Source organism: Corvus kubaryi, unplaced genomic scaffold, assembly GCF_017639235.1.
Source record: "Corvus kubaryi isolate FWS band 111438036 unplaced genomic scaffold, C.kubaryi_AGA036_p1.0 124, whole genome shotgun sequence".
In the NCBI taxonomy this organism is placed as follows: domain Eukaryota; kingdom Metazoa; phylum Chordata; class Aves; order Passeriformes; family Corvidae; genus Corvus; species Corvus kubaryi.
Window position 1 is genome coordinate 698,429 of NW_024580659.1, and position 10,439 is coordinate 708,867.

A 10,439-nucleotide genomic window follows, 5' to 3' on the forward strand; every position below is an offset into this window, starting at 1 on the left:
GTTATGAAACACCAAATGGTTCTTTTTATAGTGCAGGGACATGTGTTCAGCATGTGGGGAAGCAAGACTCAGATCCTTCCCTTTTTCCAGTTTCTGGTGGAGGAAGCAGCCCCTGGGATTCCCCTCATCACCCTGTGTGGTGACCCAGCACAGGACCCCAAATATACCCTTTCTGACTTGCAGCTGCACTGTGCTTCCTCCTTGCCCCTCTCCACCCACATTATGGCCCTGGTGAGAATAAATGTGGGAAGTAAATTAAGCCATACAATTTATGTTCCTGTCTGCACCCTGGCCTAGACCACATAAAGGATGGTCTGAAAAAGATTAATTTGCTGAAGTTAATTGGCATTAGGAGAGGCAAGGTATCAGTAACAACTTTATTTTATTTCCAAGCATCTAAAATAACTATACAAAAAAAAAGCAAATTAATCAGCAAAGTGTCCTCACTGCAGCCAAGCTGCTCACACCCATGGAGAGGGGTTGTTACAGGTGGCTGAGCCTGCAAACCCTGCATAGCAACCAGAATAATGTGAAGTATTAGGGCAAAATTAAAGAAAAAACACAAAAGAAGAGACAGAAGAAGGCAGAGAATGATGGGACTGTAGAGGCAGAGGGTCAGAAATCAGCCAAGCAATAGGAATGAAGTTTACCCAGACAAGTTTGCCTGTATAAGTGTCCCTGCCACCAACTTCCACAGCCCTGGTGTGCTTTCCATGGAGTCACAAATGGACAGGACATGGACACAGGGCTGCAGCAGATGACAGCCGTGCTTGCTCCTTTGCACAGCCTCGTGCTCCACAGGAGTGAAGAGCAGTGGGCAGAGCAGGTTTTTCCACTGATAGAGACTCCTGCAAGACCAGCAGCCAGAGGAGGTGTTTTGGCACATCTGCTGGTAGATGAGCTGGAGACAGGGACTCCGGCTCTTGGGATGCCTCGATGTTATCAGATCTGTGCACCTCTCAGGGCTTCACAGGAGAATTGCAGAGCTCTTCAGCTGTTTCAGGCTGGAGATAATTCCACAGCACACAAGCTTGTTTTTCTTAGTCATCTTTCATTTTCTTAGTCATTTTCAGCTAGTCCACACCCTGGATTTAAAATTGCTTGTGTACAGACTGGGTGCAGAGCTGAGCAGGAATGGATTGCTCCCAGCTGGTGTCTGCGTGGGAAGGAGACTGCTGAATTCCCGGGAGATGTTTGGGACACAAGTACTCCCAGCAATTTCCCAGCATCAAGTGATTGGAGATGGGACGAGAGGCATGGAGCAGAACTAGCAGACCTGGATGCTGTGACCGTGGCTGAAGCACAGGGTGAAGTCAAAGAGTCCTTCCAGAATAAAACAGCTCAGGGATGTGGATGCTGCATCTGACACTTACATGGGGAAGACGGGAGTTACGGCCCTCCCTCCAGCAAACCCTCCTCAGCCAGTGCTGAATCCCTCCTGGGGATTATTCCTAACTGAGCAAACTGCCCTGCCCCAGACACCGTTTCCTTAGGAAGGAAGATACAAGCTCTGGAATTTGATAGTGTCTGCAGGGTGACACATTCTCCTATGTGCACAGGATAAGGGGTACAACTCCACCAACTACAAAATGTATGTGTCACCAAAGTCTTGGCAAAGGTTCATCCAGAGAGGACCGAGAGAGAAAAGCAGCATCAGGAATTGGAGCAAAAACTTTTCCTTGTAAGTGTGGGGAGTCTCTGCAACCAGTCCAGCAAAACAAAAGGTTTTGTGAACCTGCCTAGCTCTCCTTTCCCATTTTCCAAGGCTCTTGGGAGAGTAATGCTGATCAAGTCCAGGCAAAGAGGGAACTAGTTCAGAAGAGCGGGAGCCGTGAGACCTCAGCACTCCCTTTTCCCTTTGTGAAAGGGAGAGATGGGGAGTTGCATGGTTGGACCTGGAAATGCTGCTCTAAAGCAAACACTGAGTATTCACCATCTGGATGGTGGGTAACCGCAGCTCGCTTGGAAAACTTTCCACAGCAGACAACGTTGTTTCCTGCAGCTCTCTCTTGGGGATCCATCTTCTAGGAGATTCTCTCCTCACTCATGGCAATTTTCTGTAGCCCAGGAGAAGGCAACAGTGGTTAACAGTAAGTAGCGGGAGGAGGCTGTGTCTCAATGAGCTCATCTGGCCTGATGCACCTGTCTGGTACAAAACAGGCTGGGAATAATCCCAGCCAGCCTGCTGGGAGAGGCTGGGATGAAGAGAATTCAAAATGTCTATGGTGAAATCTTGCCTTTATTATCCTAGTCACTAACATCCCACATATTTCAAGGAGACCAGCATTTTACTCCCACGATCCAAAGACAAAGCAAAATAAATCTTGGTACTCTCAGCCACAGTGCAAAACTCTGATTTCTAGAAAATAGCATCCTAGCCTTGAGGAGTGGCTAAACATGCCTCCTTCTTCCTTCCAGGCTTAAAGCTTTGTATCCCTATTGCTAAAATCTCCTGTGAGTTCTGCTGTTGAAACAGCCTGTAAAAGCCATAAATATCTCTCATTATGTCCTCCCATCTTTTTAACTTCTCTTTGGGCTAAAGCATTGTTTTCCTCCCAGACTACACTGAAGAGTGCTGCCCAGGTACTGCATTAAATGTAATGAAATTATGATAAGCACACAAATGTTACATTAAACACAAACATAGACTGTGAAATAAGGTAATACAGGGAAAAATCCTGTTGATCCTATCCAGTTGTAGTGGTGATTTGGTATGCCCAAAAACTGAAAATGATCCTTTTTCTCTGGAGAAGACTTGATGAAAAAAGATGCAAGATACAAAAATCTCAGGAAAAAAAAAAATTCTTCAGTGGTGCATGCCAAAATGATCCCTCCAGAATGTCCCTATTTCGTAAGTAGTTGCTTTTTCTTGCAATTTAGCCATCCTATTGCAGCAGGTAGATACAGACACGTTGCTGCAAATGCACCATGAAATATGGTGAAACAAGTGCACTGCCAGGCTGGGAATGGTATCCACTTTTTTGTAACTGCTCACTCAGAAAAATTGGTATTTTGATAGTTTGTTGTTCCTTTGTGTCCAGAAGTGGTAAAAATGTGTCTTTCTCAGAAACCTCGTCCACTCTAGGTCGGGTGTGTGTTATATGCCGGGTGTTCAACCTGAATGGAAATGCAGAGCTTTGCATCACCCATTTATTGTCATTTGCAGCCATTACTGTGCATCTGAGCTGCCCTTAACCCCAGCCCTGGAAGCGAAGAGGACATTCAGATAATTCTGTAGTTATCATTTATCAATGCTGGTTTTAGAATAAGGATAAGGATCCAGCACTTATCTACATCCCAAAAGGAATAGACTACTATATGAAATACCCTGCACTCCTATAAATGCAACTAAATGTTCACAAACAAGGTTCCCCGGAGAATAAAGCCCATGAGTATGTCCCTGCAGTTGCTAACACTGCCTGCTGTGCCCTGGGAGGCAGTGGGATTTTTCTCCTTTGGGGGTTGGCACCCAATTTGATTCCTAAAAATTCAGTGCTTTTCCCTTTCCCTTCTGCCATATTGTCAGGTGCTTCTGATTTATTTGTGCAAAGAAAATTTATGAAGCTTCATTCTTGCTATATTCCCTCTCCACTAAGGATATGAAGCTCCTGGAAGGAAGAAAAGACCCTGTTACCTACATGAGGGAACAAGTGGAAGAGGGAAGGGAAGAGCCTTGAGCTGGTGCTGCTGTCTTAATGTGGCACTTTGAGTTCAGCAGCAGAACCAGAACTTTATCAAGTCACCACGATGTCAGGGATCTGGGTCTGCACCAGTAACATCATGCCCCAAGGCCCACCTGCATTCCTAGGTACCTGGGCTTGGAGGTGCTCAGTGTTTCAGGAAGCTGCCCTCAAATACCCCTGTCCCAGAATGTTTCTGGGGCTGCACAGGCTGTTCAGGGTCAGGGCAGCACAGACAGTGTTGCCAGAGGAAGTAATTTCTTCTGGGTGAAAAGACATAAACTATTTCATGGCAGAGGAAAACTTAGGGCAGACTCCCCCAGCTTTACAGCACCTCATTTCAGCTGGGGATTTCCCCATGTCAAATGCTTTTGGATGCTTTATGCTGCTAAGGGAGCTTCAGAGCTTCTTCCTAGGCGTGGCTGAATGTGAGAGCCAAGTGTTCAGACTTTACAGTGCTCCACGTCCCAGTGTTTGGGCAGTACCTGCAGTGGGGCCACACACGTGTGGCTGCTGGGAGTCAATATCTGTGGAGCTCCCAGAGCCATAAGCACCACCATGGACAAGCCAAAGATCAGGATTGCCTAATACAGGAGAAGCTACATATGACAAACACCACATAGCTGCTACTAAGACTCTTGGTGGAATCCCTCTGTGATGAAACAACTCATAACACAGAATTAACATGTTTGTACATGTGCCTGTCACCATTATAGCCCACTTTCATCATTTTGCTTGTTGCTTCCATGTGCATCAAAAATTGATACATAAATGCACTCGACCTAATTAACTCCTATAGGAGAAGTCATGAGGAGAGCAGATATATAACCTGTACTTAAGGCCTGATAAAAAGGAAAAAAAAACCAACAGAAACAAAACAAAACCTCCTCTTAAAAAGGCTAGTAGTCTTAAAATGTACTTTTCCCTGGTTCTGTTTGGTCTTCGTTTTTTAAAGCTGCTGTTGTTACAAATAATCCCTGAGATCCTTGTTGCTGGAAAACATAAGGAACAACTGTTTGTATTCCCAGTGTGTGTCTTGCAGGCATTTCACAGCATGCTGTGCATAGTCTTTTCTTGCTTCCTTCTGTATGAAGAGCTTTCTTTGCTGGTTGTTTCCTATAGTAACAAATCAGATAAAAAAAAGGAAAACCCTTGTTAAACCACAAAAGCTAGCAAGGGATTTTGTTTAGTGCCTGAAATGAGCTTTTAACACTCCCAGTTAGAGAAATGAGTTTAGTCAGGAAATGATGTCTTGTTGCCATGATGCCACTTTCTGTGTACTAACTGTCCCCTGCATTTCTCATGTTCTCCCTTGTATACTCTCCGTGCATGGTTTATCAGTGCACTCCACTCTCCCCAAAGCTCTTTCCTTTCACAGCTTCATACCCCTGGATAGCTCATCTATCACAGGACACATCAACAACCCCACTTTTCAGTAATTTGGGAGAAAGGAGAGGTATGAAAATCTGCTTGAAGTTGCTGGGTGTGTGTGAGAAGCTGAACACAAAGACCACCGTAGCAGCAGTGCAGCAGCGTGGTCAGAATTTGGGGCCATGCTGCTGGAAAGCAAGAGGTGTCTGTCAGTGTATACTTCATGCAACATTGATCACTTTGTACTATTTAACTTTTTTGTTGACTTTCAGCCTGCAAACGCAGATGTGCTGTCACTCAGATGCTCAGCTAGGCAGAGTTATGTGCTCTTGGCATCACACCGAGTGTCTGAATGGAGCGTTTTGGCACCAGCCTGTTTGGAAGAGAGCTGTTTGCCTGCTCATGTTCTCATTAGTATCTGAGCTGATGAACGACATTCTTCTGCATTTCCATGTTCCTAGATATAGATCTGGCTTCTCTCTTCAGTCTGGGCTAAATGCTCAGGGGGAGCTGGCTGAGGAGCCTGTGTCTGCACTGCTGAATCCAGGCAAACACTGGGAGACTGGGGAGCAGCCTGCCTGATGGCAAGTCCTGCAGATCCTGTGAGTGTCGGGAAGAGTTAGTGTAGCTTGCCATGGTACAGTCCTTGATACTTTCAAGAGTGAACTGCTTCTACTGATCTATCCCAGTAAGACAATACACAATGGTAGCTCAGCTGCTGCCAGGATGTTTGTCTCTCCCCGGCCCCTCATAAATACCTTAGCTGGTTTTAGTTTGTGTTGCTGTTTTAGCTCCAGCCCAGAGAAAAGCCTGCCCCAGAAGTGTTGCTATCACTCTCCTGTCAATCTTCCCTCTCCCCACAAACAACCACCATTGAACTCCTTATGCAGTAGGTGCCATCAACCTGCGGTCACTGTTCCCCACTCTGTCTTTTTATCTCAGTGAGAAACTTCTCTTTGAGCTTTGCTTGGCCTTTTCTGCTGGAAAGAATCCCCAAACGCTCTCTCCACACACAAGAGCAGGCACAACTCTCAGAAAAGGCCGCAACTGCATTCCCTGGATCAGCACCCACCTCTGCTGCCCTCCACGCATTTCCTCTTTGCACTCCATCCATGAGCAGGCCTCTCCTGCCTCTTCCACTGTCAGAAACAGCAAAGCAGCACAGGCAGAATTTGATTGAATGAACACATTTTGCCTGCCCTGTTACATTTGATATCTCTCTCCAGTTGTTGGGTCTTTTTGCTCTCTGTGTGTGAGCACACAGATGGCTCCTCTAAGCACCTCGGTCCCGGATGATTGCTTGTTAATTTTTGCTTTGGGCTATTTTGAGCTTTTTCCTCTCCTCCCAGGAGGACGCTGGTGTGGTGTGATGATGCCGGTGTGCCACCTAGTGATTGAACTACTCCCTTGTCGCACATCATTTATCGGGGCACTCAGTGCGCGTATTTCGGCCCCATTTGCCCACGGTCACCTGGATCGCAGGTAACCTGCGGCAATGCCTGCAGCCCCTTTGCTCTGCTCAGTCTGTCCATGCGGAGGGGATCCCACTGAACTGCTTTTCCCTGCTTACTTCACTTTGTACTTTTTTTCTTCCTTTGTACTTCTTTCTACTATATTATCTGCAGTCTCTCTGACGTGGGCAAGAAATGGGAAATCATTTGAGGCGTGCTGGCTGCCAGCTTGGAGGTCACCCACGGCCATCATCTAACCCATCAGGCAATATTTTTGCGCAACGTGAAAATTTAGCGGTAGATACATGTCAATCTAGACTCTGGAGGAGTCTAGACAGTGTTTAAAGCCCTTTAGGCATGAGGGGTATCATTGCAGATATTTAACCACTTCTGAACTATTCAGGCAAATCCAGGCTGGGAGAGCAATACATGGTCCTAAGGCTGGAGCTGAGGTCTTTTTGTAGGGCTTTGTGCCTACTGCCCACTCCCCAGATTCCCAGAGGCACGCAGGAGAGTGGAAGGGAGGAAGGCACTTGGCAGAGAAGTGCAGCACAGCCGGCTGACCTCCTCTGCTTCCCTGGCAAACGCGCTCTGTTCCCAGGTGCAACTCCCCAGACGTCTGACCTCCCGCCCGGTTCCTGCAGTCCCCCGGGGCATGGGCGTTGCAAAGAAACACTCATCAGTTTACAAGCAGCTGAGCAGCGCAGGTTCAGACCCTCCCAAAGGTTCAGGTGCCGGCATTGTACCTGTCCCTGGATGCTGCTGGGAAATCCTGCTGGGTGCATTTGCAGCTGCAGTGTGACACAGAGTGCTGGGAGGGGACTGAACTCTATTCACTCACTACTCACCTGCTATGAGTCATGCAGCACAATCATGCTGCAGAGGCTGGTACTGCTTGGTCAGTAACCTCTGTCACACTGCCCTTCAATAGGAGCTCAACTGCAGGGAGAAACAGGGTGACAAGCAAACTGAGTCCCACAAGAGGATGGGGCAATTAATGAAAGGTTGAGTGTAGGAAGTCCACAAACTTTATCACTGTAGATCTGTGTTGCAGGTCAAGGTGAGCAATTAACACTTCTCAAAGCCTCAAGAATCCTTCCTCTCCTCATAGGGCAGCTGTGGTGAGGAGGCTCTGAATGTTGTGAGCTTTCTGATAATGACCTTTTTCTCATTCTCAGAGCAAAGGTCTATTCAGGCAGAAGGTGAAGCTGCTGCCTGGAGCCCGGGTCTGTGGCTCTCTGCCTTTGTCAGCAGCTGTGAAAGATGAAGCATCGCAGACACATGCTTCCACCCCTAGCTGTACTCAAGGCATCTTTTGGAAACACAGTTTATGTCTTCCTGGCTTCTCCTACCAGTACTGTTCCTCCTCTGATCCCACAACTAACTGTCCTTCAGTCTAGAAGTTTATGAGGGCCCCAGGAAATGGCTTTATCTTCTCCTGGTAAACCACAGTATTGAGAGGTGATCTGGGATGTAACAGCAATAGAGAAGTGGTTACTTGTTTCAAGGAACCTCCAACCGTGATTCAGCCATAAACCCTTATTACTATCAGTTGACCATCCTGTGGAATATGTTGTTCTTCTGGCTGGGGAGCCCATGGAGGTGAACATGCAGAGATAACCTTCCCTTCCTTGCACACTACAGGCCTCTCTCTCAGCTACAAGATCCCACAGGGCGAGTGGTGCCAGCTCACTGCTGGCCTCTTGTTTTTATTGCACTGCAATCCACGGCCATATTTTGCATTTGTTTTGTGGGGTTTTTTCTTCGATTGCATCATTCAGGTGAAGTGTTGTTGTGAGGGTGGGGGCTTACTCACTAAATCCAGTGCTGCAGGATTCTCACTGTTGCACTCATTATGCTGGAGTTAATCAAGATTGACAGTCAAACGTTGTAAGTGTGGTAGCAGAATCTCTACCTGTGCAAACACTGCCTGGGGCAGGGATTTATGCAGTTGCAGTACAAGAAAGTGGATTAATGTGGACACTGTGGGGCATCTTAGATAGGAATGGTGCTTGTGAAGCTTTTCCTTGAGAGGGAGGACTCTCTTTCCCTTTATTTACTTATTTTTTATTCATATTTATTCTTCTACGAGAAAAGCTTCTGCCAGTACCTGGGCAATTACTAGAGCACAGCAGCACAAACTGGGATTTCATTGCTTCCATGCTGTCTTGTTCCCGACAGGTGAGCCAGTAGGACTCTCACCTGCCCTGTGGGAAACAAGAATGTTAGAGTGAATCCTTCCCAAATATCTCCAGGGTCTGGAAATGCAGGAGCTGGAGGCCTGAGCATTTTGGACTGAGCTCGTAGAGGAGGCTGTGGCAGAGCCAGAGAGAGGCTGTAGCTGTGCCCTGTGCCAGCAGCGTGCCAGGCTCTGGCAATGAGCAGCAGGCTCCAAGCCTCCTCACCTGTTCAAGTGAACTGGGAACTGAACACCACTTTCCCTGAGAAGAGACCCTGTCTCCAGTGCACCATAGATATGGCAGGAACTGGAAACCTTAATTTTTCTCTCAGCCCTTTGAACTTGGGGATGAGGGGTGGGAATGCTCACCTCTGCAACTCCTCCTGAACAGCCCATGGCTGCCTCGAGGCTCCCAGATGCCTTGCAGGGGGAGAAGAAGGTGCAGCTGTGGACGTGATAATCTTCCCTGGGTAATAATGCTGCAGGCAGGTCTGTTTCTTTTGATGCTCCAACCAGCCATGAGGGCCTGGCTGAGGAGTGTACTTTTCCAGATCTTCCTTGTCCTCAGAAATGGTAACTTTGCTGAGACCACGTGGATCTTCTCCATGTGTAACTTAATACACCAGGGACCGTACAGAATAACAGTTCATTACCACTGTAAAAGCACACAGGAGTAGGAATATTCCCACTGTGGAACCAACAGACAAAGAAAAACAATCCCAGAGGAACAGAAGACTTTGCATGTGGAAGGCACACAGGGATGGGGCTATGCAGTGCTGAAGGGTTTCTTTCCACACAGACTCTCATCGCATGCAGGTGCATAACTTCTCCTGGAAGGACAGCGGGAAGGACTGGCGAGTGGATGAGCTCTCCAGAGCTCATCATGAGCACCTGTAGGAAGGGTGGGAACGTGGGAAGAGGAGTTTTCCTGAGACACCCGGGGGAGCCTGAGTCTCCTCTTCCTCCTTTGTCGTGGCTCGGAGCAGAGGTGGAGGTGGGTGTTCAGTTCTGCTGCGGGGTTTAGCTACAGCTGCCAAAATCAGCCCTCGTTTAAGTGTGAAGGAGCAGGACGTTGTTCCTGTGTTGGAAATAAGGAGAGGAATAACTCAGGAGTAGGAGCCGGCGTGCTCGGCATCCGAGCTCTCCTGCAAGCTGCCCTCCTTCTGAAACACCTCGCTGTCCAGCTGGAGGTCACCTAACAGGTGAACAACACAGTGAACAACCTTCAGCCTTGAGAAAGGAAGGGCAGCCGCAGCTGGTGATGGTCCCGCCGTGGGACTGGAGAGCGGATGGCGGCGTGCCCAGAAACATGCTGCTATCGGGGCGGACTCGCGGGTATCGGGGCCAGCAGCTGCTGCTCGGCGGCTCCTCCGTGCAACACCGTGCCGTGGACCAACAGCCTCGCCCCTCTCCCTGGAGAACGCCACGTAGAGCGCCGACCCCTCCGCCCAGACCCGCCGCGCTGGGCAATGGCGGCGCGACCCAGGAACTACAGTTCCCAGCACTCCCCGCGGCAGCAGCGTCCGGGAGAACGCATGCGCCCCGCGCGAACTCCCTTTCCCGGCAGGCCGACCGAGCGCGTGGCCCCCGCCCCGCTCCCTCACGGCCGTGAGGCGCGCGCCGTGACGCAGCGCGGTGACGCAAAAAAGTGTGCGCCCTCCACAGCGATCGCGGCCGCCGCGGGGTGCGCGGGGCCGGCAGCAGGGGCCGGGGGCGGCGGCGGCACTGCGGGGCAGCGTGCAGGTAACGGAGGCTGGG

The 10,439-nt window shown here is 48.9% G+C and overlaps 1 protein-coding gene and 1 long non-coding RNA gene across 4 annotated transcripts in view; one reads left to right on the top strand and one right to left on the bottom strand.

Annotated features, from left to right (window-relative positions):
* Nucleotides 1–363: 363 nt before the first annotated feature.
* LOC121659939 lies at nucleotides 364–10,262 on the bottom strand. Its single transcript, XR_006014510.1, has 2 exons — nucleotides 9,051–10,262; nucleotides 364–4,796 (listed from the first exon to the last, which is right to left on the bottom strand). It is a non-coding gene; the product is annotated as an uncharacterized LOC121659939 (long non-coding RNA).
* Nucleotides 10,263–10,369: 107 nt separating this feature from the next.
* The window catches only part of DCAF1 (DDB1 and CUL4 associated factor 1), a 49,286-nt gene continuing 49,216 nt past the window's right edge, over nucleotides 10,370–10,439 (top strand). For all 3 annotated transcript variants that reach the window (XR_006014505.1, XM_042018587.1, XM_042018598.1), the window contains exon 1: nucleotides 10,370–10,424. The gene's annotated coding sequence lies outside the window, so the exon portion shown is untranslated. The remainder of the gene's footprint in view (nucleotides 10,425–10,439) is intronic.